Consider the following 6,433-nt stretch of genomic DNA (forward strand, 5'->3'; position numbering starts at 1 on the left):
AAAAAAAAACGGCAAAATGTTTAAAGAATTAACCTATAGGACTCTAAATCAATGCTTGTTAAAAGTCTCAGTTTCAATGATCTCAATTTTTATGAAGTACTAGTAGCATTATCATCTAAAAATAAATCTTTGAACCAGCTGCAAATAAAAAACAGCTGTTAATAACTGCCTGTTTGAATTCATGATATAAATATACTTTCACTACAAATACTTAAACATTTATGCTAAATGTATATATCATCTGTTAACTAATGCTCTAGTGACAAATTGCTTGATTAAAAATCATTTAAAATTGTTCTCTTGCTAGAGAGATTGCATGCAAGGGATCTAAACAAGGGTTCATGGACAAGTCAATAAGCCTTGCCAAAAACGTAGCATGAACTACAGGCATGAAAAAAAAAAATTATACTTTTCCTGAGTACACCACCTAGGATAAAGAAGACTTACCTCATTGTATCAGATGGGAGAAGAAAAAAATTCTTAAGAAAGATAAAATGAACAAAGATTTCAATGACTTAGTTTATCATAGTTTTCCTGTAGTAGTCTAGAAGGTAATGGAACGCTATATAGGAGGGGAAACATATAAGCTAATTAAAAAATAAGAAACTTAATAACTGTATGGAAACCTGAAGTTTAACCTAAGTGGGTTTTGTGCCAACAAAACATGTTTTACCATCAAAGGCTATGAAACTATCACACACGGAACACTGACATGTCAATTAGAAAGAATACCTAAGGATGTCATTACTAGAGACATGATAAGTACCTCTCATGTGGAGACTATTGAGAAGAGTTCAGTTTTTTAAACTTCTTTTCCATTATTTAAACATATAGTGTTATGGTTGAGATATGAGATAGCCGCCAAAACCTAATTACTTAACTAATTAGTTCACTGATGTGGATTGACTGGAAGGTAACTGTAGGCAGGTAGGGTGTGACTTTACATAGGTTCCTGAGCCTTTGGAGTGATTCTCTTTGCTGTGTAATGGAAATAATAGGAACAACTGCCCCAGAAGATCCTTGTGAGGATTAGATGAGGGAATCCATACAGATGAATAGTGAAACCGCCTGGTCCTTAGGAGGCATTCAATTCCAATAAAAGCATAAAAACTTCTGATATATAACTATTAATTTCCTGTGAATACACAGGTATTCAACACAGGAAGAAAACAGACTGTTTCTAGCTACTTCTTTCTTTCTGTGATTAATGGGAAACTTTCCTTGAAAATACACAAGCATTTCTCTTTTTTTTTTTTTTGTTCTATTGCATCTAGTATAGATTATATATAATCTATACTAGATGCAAGGGAGGCTGAGAAAAGAAATATATTACTTTTGTGAGTAATATAAGGCATTTAGATAAGGAATCAGAGCAACTGTCCTTTAAGTCAACCAATTCCTGGTCTGTAGGAATGCCAGAGGATAGCCTATGGGGCCGAGGAGGAGAGAAGAACTCATTGTGTCAGCACTGAACCTGAGTGTCCCATTTAGCTTCCTATTTTATTCACAATGGTCCTTTGAGGTTAGAAGCGGTATTTTTATCTTGTGAAGAAAATTCAAGTTCAGAAATTTTCAAACTCACCCTTATACAAAGAGTTAATAAATAACAGGGACAAAAGCAAAACCTAAGTCCAGTCACCAGGCTCTTTCTAGTATTCCAAATGAATTATTGCTCAATGTATTAGTTCATCTGTGGTTGACTTTTCCTCCAGCAGCCACTCTTCTTCAAAAGTGAATTTAAGTGTTTGTCACTTTACCACACCAAAATCATAAATCACTCTAGGGCTAGGGTTATGAGGTTTGCTGAAGTGTCCCAGTTCCTTCCCAAACATGTCAAGAGATGCAGGGCCTGGTTAACATTACTACAGGATGGAGCTAAATTGGGGATGTGGCATTGTTGCTGCAGTGAGTGGGGTTCCTGAGCTTCCTACAGCACATGTGATACTGTACATTATTAGTTAAATGGAATTTATTGGTGACTAGTGATAATAGGAATGTAGCTCAAGTATTTGCCAAGACATAAGGATTTAAAACAGCTTTATGCCTCCAGATGCACACTTAGAGACATGAGTTTACCAATATATTGCTGGAAAACTTTTACAGTGAAAAAATTCACAAATCAAAGTTGGCTTATTATTGAAGAAAGGTAAATCCTTTGTTAAAGAAAATTTTAGAGAATTTCCCCTTGAATTAATAGAGGACTTTCTGTCCCCAATAGATTTACATAATTTAAATTCATCAGCTTATGTGTGCTTTATGAAAGTAAAAAAAATTTAAAAATTCAGTCTACCCAACAAAACACCTTAGGCAAGGCAAAATAAATTTAGAATTTGAATTTTGTTCTGCTAAGATGTAATGAATGTTAATAACACAAAATAACCAATACCAAGAAGATTCCCAATTCTAAAAACCAGTTCAAGGGCTGGGTTTGTGGCTCAGTAATACAGCACTTGTCTAGCATGTGTGAATCCCTATATTCAATCCCCAGCATCACACATACACACACACATAGAGACAAAAAAAAAACAAAAAAACAAAAAAATAAAAAAAGTAAAAACCAACTTATTTTCTTGAAGTTAAAAAAGGTTCTATAGCATGAAGACACAAAGTAAGATTTGTAATTTGCATATGTTGATCCAATCCCTTCAAAATGAAGAAAACTGAAGGAAAAAGAAAGATACAACTTCTGCATGTTAGAAACACAGACTGGATCTGGACTCAGCTACTGTCTCACTAGAACTCAGTGACATCTTGGCTAAAAAAACTCCTGCATATATGCAGCCCCTTGCTTTGTTTGATTCCCTGCCAGCAATAGTGGCACCAGGGACAGGTATCCTACACCAGTGAGGCCACCACATAGACTTCATGTAGACAGGAAGAGAAAGGTCAACCTGTGTCCTTGCCTTATAAGATCCATGGCATCTATGGCACCCCCTGAGGCTGCCTGGTGAGCAGAACACGACCTGGAAGTACATCCCTTAGCAGATGAACTTAGACCGATGCAAGACAGGAAATGAGGGAAAAATCTAGCAGATAATTTGCTTGCCCTTCTTTCCTCTTCTGTTATGGATAGTACAGTCCTAATACACAATAGTTCTATATAACTTTCCAAAAGATGTGTGGCCACCAGGGTGTTTTGCAAAGCTATGCATTCTGAAATGTAAGCACTTTTACTTTAGATATTTTGGGGCTGTACACCTCCAAAAATATTAGCTTGAGCCAGGCTTGGTGGTGCCTCACCATAATCCCAGCTACTCAGGAGGCTGATGCATGTGGATCACAAGTTCAAAGCCAGCCAGGGCAATTTAGCAAGTCCTTCTCTCAAAATGAAAGGGTTTATTTTTTGTTTGTTTGTTTGTTTTTGTCTTGTTTTGTTTTTAAGGGACCTGGTGATGAATCAGGACCTTGGTGTGAAGGCTGGTTATCTTGTACGTTTTAGCCTCTGGCTTTGTCCCCTGAGGAATCCAAGTTAACACAGAGAAGTGATTGATAAGCATTCCTGCTCCCAGAAACAGCTTAGGAGATGGGGGAAGGCTTTAATGTTAGGCATGTGTGGAAATCTAAACAGTATAAAAATGGACCTAGTAGGATCCAGAGCTGCACACTAGGTCTAAGTCAGAGCCTGGGTGAAACAGAGAGGCTGAACTCTTCCTGCAAAAATAGAAGTTGAAGTGCATGCAAACTGCATATTTCCATGCCCAACTAAGCAGATCAGAGAGAGAAAGGGCAGATGTTCTCCTGGGAGGTTGTTCTCTGTTTAAACTGTCATACTACAGCCATTTTCACTAGATAGGGGCATTTTATTAGAAATAAGACGGGACCGGGTTTCAGTTCAAATCAGTGGGAGGCAGAAAAGAGATGGGACAAATGTGAAAAAGAACCTTCTTACAAATCATAATGTCTCACAGGTGGGCTCCAAGCTGTTAGGGAGAGTGTGGGCTTTAGCAAACAAGAAAGCCCGAGAGACTCAGCCTGAGAAATTAATTTTCATCAGATTGCAGGCTCGCTTCTTTTAGCAAGCCTTTACTGATCCTATAACATGTTAAACAATAAAGCGCACTAAAAAGGCTTTGTGAGTATCTTCAAAAGTTATTAATTCAGCCAGGTGCAGTGGCACCTGCCCATAATTCCAGATAGTCAGGAGGCTGAGGCAGGAGGATCACTAATTCAAAGCTAGCCTTAGCCACTTAGTGAGATCCTGTTTCAAAATAGAAAATAAAACAAAGAACTGAGGTTATAGCTCGGTAGTAAAGCACCCTGGGGTTCAAGCCCCAGTACCAGTACCAGGAATAAAAAAAAAGGTGGTGTGATTTCCATGTCAGGTGTTACCTACTAGTTTCTGATGCTTTTCATTTCAGTTACACATTTGGAGTCCCATTGTCTTCTGTGTACTACAAAGGACACCTGCCTCACATGATGGTTAGCAGGAGCAAGAGAGATAATGTAAGAGATCTTTTTAAAGTGCTGCCTCAGTTAGAATGGTTATGGCTACAAGGAACAAAATGCCTGACTAAATTGGGCTAACAATATGAGAGCATTTATTATCTCTGCTGACCAGAAGTCCAGAAGTCCTTACCAGCATTCAGTAGCCCAACTTTCCCAGCCACCAGTTTCAGCCTCCTTCCATTGGATTCCCCTTGAGTTTACCTCAGGTAGTAGTTCATCATATCTTCACACAGCTGTCCTAAAAAGTTCTCTTTCTAGAGGAGAGAGCTTCTTCTGTAGCCCCGTTTATCACAGAGGGTGAAAAATCTCCCGGAAATCGCAACAGATATGCCCTTCAGATTTCATTGGCCAGAACCAGCTCCCATGGCCACTCCAAGCCAATCACAGGTGAGCAGTGGGATTCCCATGGGCTGGGGAGGACTCCTGTCCAAGGCCATCAGATAGGTTAAAGAATCAAGTTTCTGTTGGCAAGAAATGGGGAATGACTGTTAACCAGGAAACCAGAGTGATGACCAAAAGGCAAAGGTCTTAGGTATCTCATAATATACCATATAAAAAGCTTTAGGGCTTAAAAAAATGATAGGAACAAGTTCTTATCATTAAGGGGAATCTTAAAATCTAGCCTAATAAACCCATACATATAACACACACACACACACACACACAACACACACACAACACACACACACATGTTTTACTGAAAGAAAGAGGATCTATTATAAGAATAAATGTAAATTTGAATTCCTATGATTTCAAAGCAATGGTTAGGAAAATATATTTAGTGAGATAATGTGTATAATCACCTGATCAATCAGTTCTGCAAAAATGTAAAAAAAAAGAACAAATGAATGGAATATCCTCCCCATTATAAATAAATTATGGTTTATGAAATTTATGTTCCAAATTACTATACATCTATAAAACAGGAAATTTTGCATTATTTGTACTTGAGTTTTAATTTGCATAAAAATCTGTGTGGTACAATAGAAGCCCCATCATCTGAATAACATGTCATTTCATCTTTCCCTTGATGACTGTTAATAGATATGATGCAGAGTTTCAAAGAATTAAAGACAAAAACAGGTGGTTAGGAATTTGTAAATAATTTGTTTGGCCATGCTGTATAAAACAGAGAAAATATCCTCGAGGGGTATCCCACACTGCCTTCTTCCTGACTTTTCTCCACTTTCCATTGTCTCCGATTGAAAACTCTGTTTTTAATTAAACCAGTGTTTTTATCATATTTAATGTCAGACTCCATTGCTTGCTCCTCAAGGTTGTTATTTTTTTTCCTCAGGCAGATTCAACTGGCAGCCTTTACAGATTCCTTTGCACAATAATGACATGAGGACACCAAAGCTCTAGTGGCAAGAAGCAAATTCTATACTTCAGTAATCTGCCAGCAAGATAAAGCACTGCCAACTGATATTTCTTTTCCTTTGGAGAAAAAACAAAAAGAACAGAATGAAAAGCTCTCTAAAAACCTTGACAACAAAACACACATATCATAACAGAGCAATCGGCTGTTCAGGGCTTTCTAAGATTTTAAATGCTTGGTTGATGCATCAACAGTCCCCTTAGACCTATCACTTGCCACAATATTCAGAAGATCTTGGACACTGAGAACAGACTAGATTAGCATGACAAACTCTCCAAGTCCCAAATTTCAGACATCAGCCACGAAGAAGAGCTGAGCAGACCCAGTATAAATAATAAATAATAAGAAACATGTTGCAAAAATTTGCTTTAAAATTGCCTAACATTTTTCTTATATCCACAAAACTGCTAGTAAATGAAGTTATGCAGTTTCATTAAATTATCTGCATGTCATTAAAAAAAAAAAGGAAAACGATTTTAGTGTAATTCCAAATGTCTCCTTCACTATAGACACAAACATGCTCAAGTCTTCCTGTGTGTCAAGATTTGCTCTTGTTTCTGCTGTCTAGTCAAAATGCAAAACCTTTTCCTCCCTTCCCCTTTCTGCCAA

General features: G+C 37.4%; 1 long non-coding RNA gene across 1 annotated transcript in view; it reads right to left on the bottom strand.

Annotated features, from left to right (window-relative positions):
- Nucleotides 1-4,238: 4,238 nt before the first annotated feature.
- LOC125616721 overlaps nt 4,239-6,433 on the bottom strand; it is a 13,014-nt gene continuing 10,819 nt past the window's right edge. The window contains exons 2-3 of the long non-coding RNA XR_007347452.1: nt 4,556-4,907; nt 4,239-4,391 (exon numbers count right to left, since the gene is read on the bottom strand). This is a non-coding gene — a long non-coding RNA (uncharacterized LOC125616721). The remainder of the gene's footprint in view (nt 4,392-4,555; nt 4,908-6,433) is intronic.

The sequence above is a fragment of the Marmota marmota genome, unplaced genomic scaffold (genome assembly GCF_001458135.2).
Source record: "Marmota marmota marmota unplaced genomic scaffold, marMar, whole genome shotgun sequence".
Taxonomy (NCBI): domain Eukaryota; kingdom Metazoa; phylum Chordata; class Mammalia; order Rodentia; family Sciuridae; genus Marmota; species Marmota marmota.